The sequence below is a fragment of the Bombina bombina genome, chromosome 5 (assembly GCF_027579735.1).
Source record: "Bombina bombina isolate aBomBom1 chromosome 5, aBomBom1.pri, whole genome shotgun sequence".
Classification (NCBI taxonomy): domain Eukaryota; kingdom Metazoa; phylum Chordata; class Amphibia; order Anura; family Bombinatoridae; genus Bombina; species Bombina bombina.
The window spans coordinates 978,185,428-978,203,863 of record NC_069503.1 but is presented as its reverse complement, the minus strand read 5'-3'; positions in this window follow the sequence as shown (position 1 = coordinate 978,203,863).

Below are 18,436 nucleotides of genomic sequence, written 5' to 3'. Positions count from 1 at the left end.
TGTATATTAAACCTGACCTTAAACCTACAATAAGGGAAGATATTTATGATACAAGTGACAAGGTAGAGACCCTGTGGGTTGAAATAAAGAGTGGGGGGAAAAATCCTAAAAAAATATTACTAGGAACATGCTACAAGCCTCCCAACATTAGTGACCTGGAGGAAACTCAACTACTTATCCAAATAGGTAAGGCTGCTAATAACAGTGCTGTAATTATGGGAGATTTTAACTACCCTGATATAAACTGGGCCAATGAAACTAGTAATTCAGCTAAGGGGGATAGATTTTTAAATGTTCTCAGGGATAACTTCTTGTCACAATTAATAGAGGAGCCAACTAGGAGTAAAGCTATATTGGATTTAGTGCTATCAAACAATACAGATATAATATCAAACATAGAAGTTAAAGAACATTTGGGTAACAGTGATCATAACATGGTCACATTTGAAATCTCTTTTCATATGCAGTGTTTTAAAGGCTTAACTAAGACTTTTAATTTCAAGAAAGCAAAATTCAACGATTTAAGGAAATCATTAAATAATATAAATTGGGACAATGTATTTTCTAATAAAAATACAGAGGATAAATGGATAATATTTAAAAAAAATTTAATTAAATATACATATCAATACATACCATATGGTTATAAAAATAAAAATAAAAAAACTAAGCCGTTATGGCTAAATAAAAATGTGTTAAGAGAAATTAGGAAAAAACGTAGGGCATTTAAATTATTAAAAGAAAATAGTACAGACTCGGCATGCAATATTTATAAGGAATGTAACAAAGCATGCAAAAAAGCAATCAAATTAGCCAAAATTGAAAATGAAAAATGAATTGCCAAGGATTCTAAGTCTAACCCTAAAAGGTTCTTTAAGTACATAAATAGCAAAAAATCTAAGAAAGACAATATAGGTACATTAAAATGTGTGGAGGGTAGCATGATAAATAATGACAGGGAGAAGGCTGACCAGTTTTTTTCTTCAGTATACACAAGAGAGGAACCATTGAATGATACTTTGGAACAGAATAGAACATGCCAGTCCATACCACTAACTGGGTTTTGTTTAGAGGATATCAGGAAAAAACTAAAAAATATTAAGGTAAATAAAACTCCAGGCCCAGATGGAATACACCCAAGGGTGTTAAGTGAACTTAGCACTGTTATAGACAAACCTTTACTCTTAATTTTTCAAGACTCATTATCCTCAGGCATGGTACCCCAGGATTGGCGTAAAGCTGATGTGGTGCCACTCTTCAAAAAGGGAAGCAGGGATGATCCAGGAAGCTATAGACCAGTTAGTCTGACATCAATAGTGGGGAAGATATTTGAAGGGATTATAAGGGATTATATTGATGAGCATATTTGTGTAAACAAGATTATGAGTTCTAATCAGCATGGCTTTAGGAGAAATAGATCATGTCAAACTAATCTAATTAGATTCTACGAGGAAGTAAGTAAAAATATAGATAAAGGGGAATCAGTTGATGTGATATACTTAGATTTTGCAAAGGCATTTGATACAGTGCCACATGAGAGATTAATGCACAAAATTAAGGGACTGGGAATAGCTGAAAATGTTAGCTCATGGATAAATAACTGGATAAAAGATAGGGAGCAACGAGTAGTAGTAAATGGATCATACTCGGATTGGACAAAGGTAATCAGTGGCGTCCCCCGGGGATCAGTACTGGGCCCTGTTCTTTTTAATATTTTTATAAATGACTTGGAGCAAGGATTAAATAGCGACATCTCTATTTTTGCAGATGATACTAAGTTAAGTAAGGTCATTAGGTCAGAGCAGGACGAACTCTCTTTACAAAGGGATTTGCTAAAATTAGAACTATGAGCAAGTGAATGGAAAATGAGATTTAATACGGAAAAATGTAAGGTTCTACATTTTGGAAGTAAAAATAAGCAGGCTACGTATTTTTTAAATGGGACAAGACTTAGCCAAACACAGGAGGAAAGGGATTTGGGAGTAGTAATAGATAACAAGCTAAAGATGAGTGCACAATGCAGGGCAGCGGCTTCAAAGGCTAATAAGATACTAGCATGTATTAAAAGAGGCATTGATTCAAGGGAGGAAAGCATAATTCTGTCATTATATAAAGCCCTGGTAAGACCTCACCTTGAGTTTGGAGTGCAGTTCTGGGGACCGATTGCTAAAAAAGATATTGCAGAACTAGAAAAAGTACAGAGAAGGGCCACAAAGCTAATAAGGGGATTGGAGAAATTAACCTATGAGGAGAGGCTAGCCAAACTGGGTCTGTTCTCTTTAGAAAAAAGGCGCTTGAGAGGTGACATGATTACTTTATATAAATATATTCAAGGCCCATATACAGAGATGGCAGAAGCTCTTTTTATTCCAAGAAAATTGTTTCTGACAAGAGGTCATAATTTAAGGTTGGAGGAAAGGAGATTTAATCTCCTGCAACGGAAACGTTTTTTCACTGTAAGAGCAATAAAATTGTGGAACTCATTACCAAAGGAGGTAGTGAATGCCAATACCATAGATTCATTTAAAAATAGTCTGGATAAATTTCTGTATATAAACAAAATTCATGGATATAATTGCTAGTATTAAATGGGTCACATTTTAATGGGGTTATTTAAGCTTAACTGGAGCTTTTTGTAAGTATTTTAGATTTGTATAGGTTGAACTCGATGGACTTCAGTCTTTTTTCAACCTTATCTACTATGTTACTATGTTACTATGTTTTATTTGTAATTTTTGCAGCACTGTTAAACGGCCATAGATACCACCTTATAGGGAGCAGGGGACACAGACACTCCAGACTTACAGATACAGCGGCCGTGAGACTGAGAACATCTGCTTACAATTTTGCCAGATGAAAGTATTCACTGAACTTCAAGGTTTTGCATTTCAGTTGTGACGGCATTGAATGAGCGAGGGGGAAATGTAATACTGGAAGATTAATAGCAGCACTTTACAAGTCAGGAACGTCGGTCTATTCAATAATCTGCTTCTGCAACACATGCCTCCCCGTTTTTTTTACACATAAGTCCCTTCCTTAGCTGAATCATGTATTCTGTTCAAAGTCTTGTCAGATGTTCCACTAAAACAACAAATATATTATTTCAAGAAGACCATTATGGCAGGTGCATGGGATGATTTTATCACAACACAGGAACGAGAGAAGCAAAATCGTTTTATAATACATTGCACTGCACATAAGGCTACTCAACCAGATCACATAATCACCATAGTGACAGATTCTTTCTAACACATTGTGACGGCAAAAACAGGACACAGTCCACTCACTGACCTGACATGACTGCAGCAGCTCCATCCACTTCACTTTCCCGCGTCCAAGCCCGGCACGCCTCCCCAGCAGCTCTGATAGCTGATTGACTGTCCGGATTAGCTCCATCATGGAGGCGGTTATAAGAACCGCCTCTAGTGACGCCACTGCATCCACACACACAGCTCTTAGTGTGCGAGTGTCACGTGACAGCTGGCTCTCGCACACTAAGAGCTGTGCGGTAAAGGAGACCTATGGGCTGGCCTGTAGGTGGCGCTGCTGTCAATGCAGCTTTAAAGTGGAAAGAGCTTTTGCCTATACTTCTATGTATCGCACTGCACATCATGTGCGATAGATAGAAGTATTAGGCAAATGTCCATTCCACTTTCAGCCTAAATAAGGCAATTTTTATCTTTTTACTTAAAACTGCAGTGGAGCCTAGAGTATTTTTTAATTTAATCAGCAAAAAGGTTTAAAAATAATTATAATTTTTTTTATTTCTCACTCGTTTTTTTTTTGTTTTTTTTGTTCATTAGGGGTCAGGGGGCATCAGGGGTCAGGGGGTTCACATGCTCAAGTGCTCCTATAGAGGAGCCTCCACTGAGTATATATATATAAGTGCAAAAGTCCATATATAAGTGCAAAAGTCCAGCACTCGCTATACCCAAATTCCTCTGGGGTGCATCCCACTGAATCTTCATGTCAAAGAAGTGTTTTATTTCTTGTGAACGTTTTTGGGGAGTGAACCCATCCTCAGACAAATTCAAACAAAACTATAGTTTTGTTTGAATTTGTCTGAGGATGGGGCCACTCCACGAAAACGTTCACAAGAAATAAAACACTTCTTTGACATGAAGATTACGACGAGTGCTTATATATATATATATATATATATATATATATATATATATATATATATATATATAATATATATATATATATATATATATATATATATATATATATATATATATATATAATATAATATATATATAAACTTTGGAGCCCTTTCCACTCAAATACCTTAAAACTTGAAAAATCATTTTTAAATAATTTTAATATTTTATAATGTGTTTTACTGTGTTTTTATGTAAATATTTTAAATTCTAATGTTCTTCTCATAGAAGAAAATGTTCTTTGTACTTTTAATTAGATATTTCTATATATATCTGTATATATCTATACCGGTCGCATCATCCGAAGTATTAAAGTTAGCATGCATCAGGTTTTGCTCGCACGCAAACAATTTACTTTCTACAGTTGTAATACAAGAACTAACCTGCCCATGTTAAATGTTTATTTCCAACAGTGTTCACAAGCAAAAAAAAAAAATATTTAGCACACCACTTGTAATTTGTCCCTGTATAAGGTATCTATGTTGGAATCTACTATTACAGGGACATTAAACCCCAAAAATTAGTTTCATGATTCAGATAGAGGCCTAGTTATCAACGTGTCTACTTACCTGCCTTGGCCGGCCCAATACACCCGCCTAAGCTCGCCTACCATCGCCGCTGCGGACCTGAAAAATCTCGCCAAAGTTATCAAAAAAGCTGTCAAAAAGCCACGCACCAAGTACGGGGCGATGAGCAGCGGACTGTGATAGTTATCACTCATCCGATCTTGCTGCTCTTCGGCTTTTTTACAGCTTTATTGACAAGCTGTCACTAAGCACCCACACTAACTATACTGTTCTACCCCCTATACTGGCATCCCCGGAGCCCCCCGCAACTAAATAAAGTTATTAACCCCTAAACTGCCGCTCCTAGACCCCGCCGCAACTCTTAAAAATGTATTAACCCCTAAACCGCCACTCCCGGAGCCCACCGCCACTCTAATAAACTGATTAACCCCTAAACCGACGCTCTCGGACCCTGCCGCCACCTACATAATACCTATTAACCCCTATCCTGCTCCCCCTATACCGCCGCCACCTATAATAAATTTATTAACCCCTATCCTGCCGATCCCGTACCCCGCTGCAACTAAATAAATTGTTTAACCCCTAAACCGCCGCTCCTGGACCCCGCCGCCACCTATATTAAACGTATTAACCCCTAATCTGCCCCCCCCCTACACTGTCGCCGCCTATAATAAATTTATTAACCCCTATCCTGCCACCCCTACACCGCCGCAACTATAATAAAATTATTTACCCCTAAACCAGTGATGTGCAGTCACTAGAGGCAGGTGAGGCAGTGCTTCACCTCTCATATGGGCAAAAATATATATATTTTTATTGGCTTTAAAAAAAAAATTGTAATTTTTTTTCGCCAGCATTTTTTTTCCTCACAGCTATATGTTGTGCAATGAAGAGGCACAAGCAGGTCTGCCCACCATTACATAACATGCTGCGCCACCTACTGGATGCAAGTGGTTAAGATCATTGCATGGCCCATTAACTGCTTATTTGAGGCAGTCCTATTTGGGCTGAACCAATCCAGCGAGAGGCATTAGTAAGTGGAACATAGGGTTGGGGCTGGATGTTAAATCATATAAAACAAAAACGGAAAAAACAACTTTCATATATTTTGTTGCTGTCCTGTGAACCTGCTAGCTTTGCTAAAGTGAAAAAGAGAGTTCTGTATTTCCCCTCTAAGTGCAGTGGAATGTTCCACTGTCACTTCCTTAATACAGACAGAGGCACAAGCAGGTCTGCCCACCATTACACAACATGCTGCGCCACCTACTGGATGAAAGTGGTTAAGATCATTGCATGGCCCATAAGTGCTTTATTTGAGGCAGTCCTATTTGGGCTGAACCAATCCAGCGAGAGGCATTAGTAAGTGTAACATAGGGTTGGGGCTGGATGTTAAATCATTTAAAACAAAACAAAAACGGAAAAAAACAACTTTCATATATTTTGTTGCTGTCCTGTGAACCTGCTAGCTTTGCTAAAGTGAAAAAGAGAGTTCTGTTCTTCCCCTCTAAGTGCAGTGGAATGTGCCACTGTCACTTCCTGAATCCTTATACAGAGCAGGAAGAGAGGCAGAGAGAGCACTGCAGTGTTTCAGCCACATCTTATTAAAGTAAGATTTTACTGAAAGGGATTCTGTTAGTGAAAATGATAATTTAATGAATGTGGTTTAGTGTTTGTTTACTCTTTTACAGCAGGGTCGTTTTTGTATTTTGTTTACTCAAACTTTACACCCACTAACTTAGCAGCTTGCCTCTGTACTTCACACTAAATTATAGACTAATTTTGTGAACTCTCTGTAGCTCTGCTGTTTTATTACTTTAAAATGCAGTGGTCCCCCCCCCCCCCTTGTGTGTGTGTGTGTCTCTCTCTCTATCTATCCATCTCTCTCCTTATGTGTTGTTCTCCCCCATGGTCTCTTTCTCTCTCTGTCTCTCTTCCTCCCCCTCTGACTCTCATCCCTTATGTAGTGAAAGAATCTATAAGCATAATTTGCAGCATTAAAGTAAAAAGTATGTTTTAAACATATTTTAATGGGCATGGATTTCTAGATCTCATAATCAGAGCAAGCATTGTGTTATCTGGCAAGAGTTTCTGTTACAATCCTTTTAGACTAAAATCAGATGTTTACTAAGTTGACCAGTTTTCCAAGACACCATTTAAAGGGACATGAAACCCATATGAAACCCATATGCAAATTTAAATAACTTTCCAATTTACATCTAATATCTAATTTTCTTCATTATATTGATGTCCTTTGTTGAAAATCATATCTAAATATGCTCAGTAGCTGCTGATTGGTGGCTGCACATAGATACCTCATGTGATTGGCTCACCCATGTTCATTGCTATTTCTTCAACAAAGGATATCTAAAGAACGAAGGTGTATCCTGCCACTGCCTCACCAGCGCCTGACGTCACTGCACGTCACTACCCTAAACCTATGTCTAACCCTAACCCTAACACCCCCCTAACTTAAATATTAATTAAATACATCTAAATATTATAACTCTTATTAACTAAGTTAATCCTATTTAAAACTAAATACTTACCTTTAAAATAAACCCTAATATAGCTACAATATAAATAATAATTATATTGTAGCTATTTTAGGATTTATTTTTATTTTACAGGCAAATTTCAATTTATTTTAAATAGGTACAATAGCTATCTTGGATGACGTCATTTAAAGGAACCGTCATTCGTCGTTCAGTCGTCGGCCAGGATGGATGTTCCTCATCGGAGGTCTTCAGGATGCGGGTGCTCCACTCTGGATGGATGACTATAGAAGATTCCGCTTGGATGAAGACTTCAATCGGATGGAAGACCTCTTCTGCCCCGCTTGGATGAAGACTTCTACCGGATGGAGGACCTCTTCTTGCTCCGCTTGGATGAAGAATTTGGCTCGGCTGGGTGAAGACGACTCAAGGTAGGGAGATCTTCAGGGGCTTAGTGTTAGGTTTATTTAAGGGGGGTTTGGGTTATATTAGGGGTATGTGGGTGGTGGGTTGTAATGTTGGGGGGGTATTGTATGGTTTTTTTTACAGGCAAAAGATCTGAACTTCTTGGAGCATGCCCCGCAACGGGCCCTGTTCAGGGCTGGCAAGGTAAAAGAGCTTTGAACTTTAGTAATTTAGAATAGGGTAGGGCATTTTTTTTTATTTTGGGGGGCTTTGTTATTTTATTAGGGGGCTTAGAGTAGGTGTAATTAGTTTAAAATTGTTGTAATATATTTCTAATGTTTGTAAATATTTTTTTATTTTTTGTAACTTAGTTCTTTTTTATTTTTTGTACTTTAGTTAGTTTATTTAATTGTATTTATTTGTAGGAATTGTATTTAATTTATTTATTGATAGTGTAGTGTTAGGTTTAATTGTAACTTAGGTTAGGATTTATTTTACAGGTAAATTTGTAATTATTTTAACTATTTTAGCTATTAAATAGTTCTTAACTATTTAATAGCTATTGTACCTGGTTAAAATAAATACAAAGTTACCTGTAAAATAAATATTAATCCTAAAATAGCTATAATATCATTATAATTTATATTGTAGCTATATTAGGATTTATTTTACAGGTAAGTATTTGGCTTTAAATAGGAATAATTTATTTAATAAGAGTTAATTAATTTCGTTAGATTAAAATTATATTTAAGTTAGGGGGGTGTTAGTGTTAGGGTTAGACTTAGCTTTAGGGGTTAATACATTTATTAGAATAGCGGTGAGCTCCAGTCGGCAGATTAGGGGTTAATAATTGAAGTTAGGTGTCGGCGATGTTAGGGAGGGCAGATTAGGGGTTAATACTATTTATTATAGGGTTAGTGAGGCGGATTAGGGGTTAATAACTTTATTATAATAGCGGTGCGGTCCGGACGGCATATTAGGGGTTAATAAGTGTAGGCAGGTGGAGGCGACGTTGTGGGGGACAGATTAGGGGTTAATAAATATAATATAGGGGTCGGCAGTGTTAGGGGCAGCAGATTAGGGGTACATAGGGATAATGTAAGTAGCGGCGGTTTACGGAGCGGCAGATTAGGGGTTAAAAATAATATACAGGGGTCAGCGATAGCGGGGGCGGCAGATTAGGGGTTAATAAGTGTAAGGTTAGGGGTGTTTAGACTCGGGGTACATGTTAGAGTGTTAGGTGCAGACGTAGGAAGTGTTTCCCCATAGGAAACAATGGGGCTGCGTTAGGAGCTGAACGCGGCTTTTTTGCAGCTCAAACAGCCCCATTGTTTCCTATGGGGGAATCGTGCACGAGCACGTTTTTGAGGCTGGCCGCGTCAGTAAGCAATTCTGGTATCGAGAGTTGCAGTGGCGTTAAATATGCTCTACGGTCCTTTTTTGGAGCCTAACGCAGCCATTCTGTGGACTCTCAATACCAGAGTTATTTTAAAGGTGCGGCCAGAAAAAAGCCAGCGTTAGCTACGCGGGCCGTTACCAACAAAACTCTAAATCTAGCCGTATGAAAAGTATGTGGCCCGTGCATATTGTTATTATCAATATTAAAAAAATGTTTACATTATTTTTTTCATCAAAAGGGATTTTGATTATCCAAACTCTTTCCACAGTGATAAAATCTTGGAACAGCCAACAGATGAAGAGCACAACAAGAGTACAATTTGGAACTATTTAAAGGGGCACTAAATATTTATGCTTTTTTTGTAAGAATTGTGCTTTGTCCCAAACTCCTTAGAGAGACCAAAAAGCAAAATTTGCTTCCAATCTTTAAAAAAATGCTGCAAATTCTCTAAAATACTTATTTTATTTGCAGCATTTGCTAATTACTGTTGTTGCTTTTCGGGGTAAAGCACACTTTTTACACAAAAATCAAGAGAAGCATTTAAGGCTATACAATCAAATAGAAATCCTGGTTATCACTTGGCTTATCAACATATGAATTCCATGAATAAATATATTTGCTATAAAGTTTTAACAAATGTACCTGGACATATGTTCAGTTTCAGTCTTTAAAAACAAAATATTCTGCAAATATTCAGATTTTTCCTCCTGTTCTGTTAATACCTCAGAAAGGGAGAATAATATACAGTCCCATTAAGGACTAGATTATGAGAGGAGCGGTAATTACTGCTCATGCTCGCACACTATCGCTGCTCCATTTCTGCTTTTTACGCGAGTCGGGTAGCGCTTGTTTTACAATTTTAAAGTAAATGGTTATCGCTCGAGCGCTAACCCAACTTGCGCAAAGAGCAGAACTTAGAATGTTGCGATCACATTAACATACTCTCCTATTGACTAAAAAAAAAAAAAAACTAACACCCATACTCACGCGCTAACCGAATAACCATAGGACCCCTACTCTAATAACCCCTAAACCACCACATAGCCCATCACAAAGTCCCCACTACACTATTACCCCCTAAACCACCCCCACATCACAAAGTAACCTTCTACACTATTAACCCCTAAACCACCACCCCTACATCACAAAATAACCTACACTATTAACTCCTAAACTGCCACACAACCCACCGCAAAGTAACCACTAACATCTAAACCCACTAAGTTACCCTAAAATAGATTAACCTTACCTTTACACAAAAAAAAACTACCTTTAAAAAAAAATGACCTGAAAAATAAAAAAACTACCATTACACTAAAAAAAATGCCTAGGATTACAAAAAAATAAAGAAACCTAACATTAAAAAAAAAAAAAAATAACATTACAAAAATAACAAACAAATTATCAAAAATAAAAAAGAGTTATGCCTATTCTAAAACCTATTCTAAACTAATAAAAAATCCCACCCAAAATAAAAAAAAAAACTAATCTAACACTAAATTACAAATATAGGCCTCCATTACATATGCAGCGTCACCCGCAAAATCCTCCGCCGCCAGTTTTTACACGATTTTGGTATTACATATACGACGTAGCATACAAGTTATGCACGTATATTTCACCCGTCACTCGCAATTATTACTCCCATAGGCTAACATGGGACCGCGTCGTAAATCGGTATCCAATATCCAGCGCAAGGCCTTACGTGGCGAAAATGGAGAAATCTTACTCCATTTTTACCTCGCCATTAAAGGCCTTGCGCTGAATATGGGAGCACTGTAACTCCCAAAAATGCCTGCAAAAATAAACTAACACCTAACGCATGCGCAATGTCTATCTACCTGTCAACCGCAATCCCCCACCGCAATAAATAATAAAGTCTATTAACCCCTATATCCGCCATCAAACCCAAACCGCAAATCCGCCAACCCCAACATCGCAAACAACCTCTTAAAACAATTAACCCCTAATCCGCCATTAACCCACAACACAATAAACCTATTCAAGTATTAACCCCTAAACTGCCATAGCCCACATAGCCTATTAAATGTATTAACCCCTAATCTGCCGCCGCCAACGTCGCTGCCACTTTAATAAAGTTATTAATCCCTAAAGCTAAGTCTAACCCTAACACTCCCCTAACTTAAATATTATTTAAATAAATCTAAATAAATTTATTATTATTAACTAAATTATTCCTATTTAAAACTAAATACTTACCTATAAAATAAACCCTAAGATAGCTATAATATAATTAATAATTACATTGTAGCTATTTTACGATTTATGTTTATTTTACAGGCAACTTTGTATTTATTTTAACTAGGTACAATAGTTATTAAATAGTTATTAAAGGGACAGTAAAATAAAAAAAAAATCTTTATGATTTAAATAGGGCATGTAATTTTAAACAACTTTCCAATTTACTTTTATTACCAATTTTGCTTTGTTCTCTTGGTATTCTTAGTTGAAAGTTAAATCTAGGAGGTTCATGTGCTAATTTCTTAGACCTTGAAGACTGCCTCTAATTTGAAAGCATTATTAACAGTTTTTCACCACTATAGGGCGATAGTTCATGTGTTTCATATAGATAACATTGAGCTTAGGCACGTGAAGCTCCTAGGAGTCAGCACTGATTGGCTAAAAATGCAAGTCTGTCAAAAGAACTGAAATAAGGGGGCAGTTTACAGAGGCTTAGGTACAAGGTAATCACAGAGGTAAAAAGTATATTATTATAACTGTGTTGGTTATGCAAAATTGGGGAATGGGTAATAAAGGGATTATCTACCTTTTTAAACAACAAAAATTCTGGTGTTTACTGTCTCTTTAACTATTTAATAGCTACCTAGTTAAAATAAATACAAAATTAAATGTAAAATAAAACCTAACCTAAGTTACAATTACACCTAACACTACACTATCATTAAATAAATTAAATTAATTAATTAACTACAATTACCTAAAATTAAATACAATTAAATAAAATAAACTACAAAAAAACACTAAATTACAGAAAATAAAAAAAATTACAAGAAGTTTAAACTAATTACACCTAAGCCCCCTAATAAAATAAAAAAGCCCCCAAAATAATAAAATTCCCTACCCTATACTAAATTACAAATAGCCCTTAAAAGGGATTTTTGCGGGGCATTGCCCCAAAGTAATCAGCTCTTTTACCTGTAAAAAAAGAAATACAACCCCCCCAACATTAAAACCCACCACCACTCACACACCCAACCTTACTCTAAAACCCACCCAATCCCCCCTTAAAAAAGCCTAACACTACCCCCTTGAAGATCACCCTACCTTGAGCCATCTTCACCCAGCTGGGCAGAAGTCTTCATCCGATCCGGCCAGAAGTCTTCATCGAATCGGGGCAGAAGAGGTCCTCCAGATGGGCAGAAGTCTTCAACCAAGTGGCATCTTCTATCTTCTTCCATCCGACGAGGAGAGGCTACATCTTGAAGACACCCGACGTGGAGCATCCTCTTCGTTCGACGTCCAACTGAAGAATGAAGGTTCCTTTAAATGATGTCATCCAAGATGGCGTCCCTTCAATTCCGATTGGCTGATAGAATTCTATCAGCCAATCGGAATTAAGGTAGGAAAAATCCTATTGGCTGATGCAATCAGCCAATAGGATTGAGCTCGCTTTCTATTGGCTGATTAGAACAGCCAATAGAATGCGAGGTCAATCCTATTGGCTGATTGGATCAACCAATCGGATTGAACTTCAATCCGATTGGCTGATTGCATCAGCCAATAGGATTTTTCCTACCTTAATTCCTATTGGCTGATAGAATTCTATCAGCCAATCGGAATTGAAGGGATGCCATCTTGGATGACGTCATTTAAAGGAACCTTCATTCTTCAGTTGGACGTCGAACGAAGAGGATGCTCCGCGTCGGATGTCTTCAAGATGGAGCCGCTCCTCGTCAGATGGAAGAAGATAGAAGATGCCGCTTGCATGAAGACTTCTGCCCGTCTGGAGGACCTCTTCTGCCCGGATTCGATGAAGACTTCTGGCCGGATCGGATGAAGACTTCTGCCCGGCTGGGTGAAGACGGCTCAAGGTAGGGTGATCTTCAAGGGGGTAGTGTTAGGCTTTTTTAAGGGGGGATTGGGTGGGTTTTAGAATAAGGTTGGGTGTGTGGGTGGTGGTGGGTTTTAATGTTGCGGGGGTTGTATTTCTTTTTTTACAGGTAAAAGAGCTTATTACTTTGGGGCAATGCCCTGCAAAAAGCCCTTTTAAGGGCTATTTGTAATTTAGTATAGGGTAGGGAATTTTATTATTTTGGGGGCTTTTTTATTATATTAGGGGGCTTAGGTGTAATTAGTTTAAACTTCTTGTAATTTTTTTTTATTTTCTGTAATTTAGTGTTTGTTTGTTTTTTGTAGTTTATTTTATTTAATTGTATTTAATTTTAGATAATTGTAGTTAATTAATTTAATTTATTTAATGATAGTGTAGTGTTGGGTGTAATTGTAACTTAGGTTAGGTTTTATTTTACAGGTAATGTTGTATTTATTTTAACTAGGTAGCTATTAAATAGTTAATAACTATTTAATAACTATTCTACCTAGTTAAAATAAATACAAAGTTGGGGGGGCGGAGCCAGCTACCACAGAGTGAGGACGTGTATCTACAGAGCTCCTAGAGTTTTGCTAATAAGTACCTTTTTTTAGTGTTTTAGGAACCCCTAAATTTCCTCTCATTTGACTTTTAAGATGGGGGAACCTGCTGTATGCCTTATAGCTATGCTGAAAGACCTATCTGACAAAGCCGACTATTATTTTAGCAACCTGAGTTCGACCCTGCTGGACTCACACAGCCAAGATGGCGCTGCCTGCCTATCTAACTATGACACGCACATGGCTGTTCGAACAGAGGACTCCCTACTAGCTCAACGCTCATCTAAGACACTCCAGGAAAAACTTCCCAGGCAGGACGCTACTACTAATATTTTGCCTGACAGCCCAAGCAATGACTGGATGCAGCCATATTCAGCGGAACCAACCCATGCAGGAGATGTTGCAGTGAGTTCAGTGAAACTATTACAGCTCATGGGTACGCAGCGCACGCTGCTCTCTCTGCCTGCACATCCAGGATTGCTAATACCATCTAACATGTTCCGGACGCCAGACAATGCTGAAAATCAAGGTTTGCGACCAGAGGGGACTTCTCACTCACCCCTCGAGTGGGCTGGATTTCATGGTTTAGCTCTACTGAAGAGTGGAACTTTTGGTGGATATACCCACTTGTCTCCCCAGCGAGAGGTCATCACACCGCTCCTGGAGATCAGCCGCGATCGCACAGAGAGGCCCATCTGCAGAGCTCTGGCACCCCGGTTCTACACAGAGAGGAGTTTGCGGTCCGCAGACGCAGAATCAAGTCGGACAGAACCTAATGTCCTCATACACCGGTCCCTCCTTGAACACTTGTCTGGACGTGAGCAGCTCTTAAGGAGAGGAGTAGGTTAACTGCAGAGACCCCGGCATATCTGCCATTCATCTCACTAAGATGAATCTTACTGAGGATTACTTTTAACACTTACACGCCATTTTCCTACTTACTCTATAAGTAAACAATGCTGGGCATTAGTTTGGAAACTGTGTGTTTGGTAGTTATATGATTTTATTGTTCATTGTTTTGCTTAATGTCTCGTATCAATATATATGTTTTACATCTGAATATCTTACTGTAAGTTATATTGTATTTTAGGTGCTCCTTCCAATAGAAGACTTAATTTAATTTTTCACGTATCCTTCCCACATATCCCTAGCAATCCACTTTCAGGACATTATGTAACTTTGATATATTATGCGCTTTATGAGATGTGGACGTACTTCATTTTCTAATACTGTTTGTTCTTTTAACATCTGTTTTGATTCATACAAGTAAGCAGTTTAGTTAGATGCTAGTCTTGTATACTGTATTATTTAGGGAAGTATGGTGTTATATTCCTTGTTTCACGAGGTTTAGCTTAATACCTGATTTTTTCCCCATACTTTGCATGTCACTAGTAATTTAACTAGGTTTGCACATGTGCTATCATGTGCTTAATATATATGGTTACTCTATTTTTTTTAACTAAGCTTATCCTTTTCTCAAATGTTCCTTGTTGTACTCTACGATCCCTTGGTTTCCTAGACTGAGTTAGTTTCTTTAGAAGACCGAGTGGGGTATTGGTATTTTGCTGGGAGTCATGTTACTTAGCAAACTTTACTTTCATTAATGACGATATGATTAACATGTCTGATGTGGTGTTTTATTATATCCACATGGTCTTAATTTAACTTTGTTCTCATATCACCCCTTGTTTGAAGTGTTTGTAATGCTTATAATATTAACTAGTCACTGTTAACTTATAAGTTCTACTCAAGTATTTTCATATTTAGAGAATTGAACGTTACTGATCCCTGCTCTGTTATCCTTTGTCTGGCTAGCTGAAGGTATTATTTACTCTGCTGCCACTGTTAAGGTATAGAGGGCTCAGAAGTGTCATGCAGCTGCTATACTATACTATAGTATAGTTTTATTCAATGGATGTGTGTGTTAGTTTTGCATAATTATAGAAGCTAATGATATATGTTTATAACAAAGCTCTGTCTCCCTGTCTCAGCATAAAGGACACCTATATAATATGTTCCTATAAGACTAATTAAGCCCTTAGTTGTGATTATAGGTAATATTTAACTTAGTCAATTTTTGGACATAGCTCAATGTTTACTGATTCAGAATTGGTCTACTTATTCTTAAAAATATCCTATATTTTAACCTTACAATATGCCAGTAACTTTAAACCTAAAATTTCATGCTGTTATACACCAGGGTTATGTCATGTGTCTTTTTCTCTACCTGCAACAGCATGATTTTTAATCTCACTCTTGGATATTGTAGACATTGCTGGGCCGTGTTCACTGGGAAGGCACGGCTCAGCATAATATTTGAATTAATGAGCTTGGTCTGTGACATATATATAATACTTAATAGTATACATGGTGATAGAGAACTCAGCTTATTCGTTTCCAGACGAAAAATACACTACTTAGATGTTTCTGAATAATATCGTTATAAATCTGTTTAATAGAGTACTTACAAGCTATAAACCCTTAGTACATTTACCAAATTCACATGCTATCTGGCTCCGCCCTCCTTCCCCCTCCCTCCCCCCTCCTATTATATATCGAGCGGCTCTTGCCCGCTGCATCCCCCTTCCCCACAAAAATTTAGAGCTATCCCCCCCCTAGCCCTATTCTTATGTGAGTAGATACCTTAATTTCTCTTTTATTTAGCTGGGAGAGGTTCATTTTTGCTTCTGTTACGGTTAACATGCTCTATGATAAAACTGAAGTCTTTATAGGACAGCCTGCATTTGATAGCTACGCTTGAAATATGTGAATATATTACTCTGTTCATGGTACTATGTATACATCTATCTGTAAATCCTTTGGGCATACCTTGTACATGTTGTATTTGACTACGACTTCAATAAAATATATTTAAAAAAAAAAAAAAAAAAAAATAAATACAAAGTTGCCTGTAAAATAAAAATAAATCCTAAAATAGCTACAATGTAATTATTAATTATATTGTAGCTATCTTAGGGTTTATTTTATAGGTAAGTATTTAGTTTTAAATAGGAATAATTCAGTTAATATTTGTACATTTATTTAGATGTATTTAAATAATATATGTTAGGGGGGGTGTTAGGGTTAAACCAAAGTTAACGGTGCTCCGCCGTCTCTCCAATCCGAACTGCTAGCGGTGAATAAATTTAAGCAAAGCAAATGGTCTCACCTTCTCCAGTTAGCTCCACAGTCACACCCGTCTAATCACGGTCAATTCTTAGCCTCGGTTCTTAGCTACACCACACATCTATGATCGTGGGATTCCTCCGATGGCGTCTGACGTCACTTTACATGTGACCACTTCTGACCAATTGCGGGACGGACTCAGTAGTCCTTTTAGACCAAATGCCGACTGCTGTAGAAAGTTTCTCACCGATCCTGGCAGTAAAGTAAGTGTAAATCACTGTAGCTCCAACGGGGTATTAGGGCTGCATGCCCAGTTGCAGCAAACAACGGCCCTCTCCTCTGCCATAGTAATTACAAAAAATGCAGGGTGCTGCTGTTTATAAAACGTTCATATTTATTGGATATAATTAAAACTTGATGCAAACATGCAGTAACAAGTGCTTAAAACAGCTGTTCATGTCACAAACAGGCCAGTCTGACGCGTTTCGACTGATTTGCCTTATTCATAGACTCAATATTCTAAATTCACCTGTGGAGCTATATAAGCCCCCTCACAATCTCATTGGTTGCCTGTATAGATGTGTAAACTCCCTCCTCCCCTTAGCTCGTCTGTCATTGGTTGTTATCCTCCCACTTTCTTCAAATCCTCCCTATCAATCCTTTTACCAGAGTTATATTTGTGCAGAAATGGATTCAATTCTCATTTTATTAAGTACATAAGTTTTGGTACATATTATCCCATTGTATTAGCCTGTCAAAATGTGAGTGTATGAACTGGGGTGGCGCCTGCTACTTACGAGCTCCTCAAACTGCGACAATTCAGTACTGGTGGGTAAAATACCACTTCTCGTAAAGTGTTCGCTTTATCCCCATAAGATACATACACTCACATAGACCTCTTAGGGGATGCCGTCTGCCTATGTACAAGAAAGGTGATGATCGTAAACCACATTGCGTGACATCTCCTATAAATGCATGTTGTTGCAGTGACCATTATCATACTAGCTGCTGTCATTAAAAGTGGAAATGCCTAACTCCTATAACCTTAATTTACCACCCAAAAGACCTAGTTCTAACCTATGGATAACATACTTTGTCTGATTTACCATATCAATTAATTATGTTTGATAGCTATACTATTATTTCTAAGTCACATGCTGAAAAATGTTTTTCATAGGTGTAATGTAATAAGCTCACTCTTCTAAATTAAGATTTTATTCTCCTCAAAAAGAACCTTTCTATCTATTTAACTGAGATATCCTATTCAAATTCCTGGGTGTTAGGGTTAGACTTAGGTTTAGAGGTTAATAACTTTATTATAGTGGCGGCGACGTTGGCGGCGGCAGATTAGTGGTTAATACATTTAATAGGCTACCTGGGCTATGGCAGTTTAGGGGTTAATACTTGAATAGGTTTATTGCATTGTGGGTTAATGGCAGATTAAGGGTTAATAATATTAACAGGTAGTTTGCGATGTTGGGGTTGGCGGATTTAGGGGTTAATAATTTAGTTATTACTTGTGGTGTGTGTTTGATGGCGGATATAGGGGTTAATAGTTTAAATAGGCATATTGCGTTGTGGGGGGTTGTCGGTCTAGGGGTTAATACATTTAATATTAGTAATGAGAGGGGGGATTGCGGATATAGGGGTTTTACATGTCGGGCTTATTTTTGGGAGGCATGTTAGACTTTT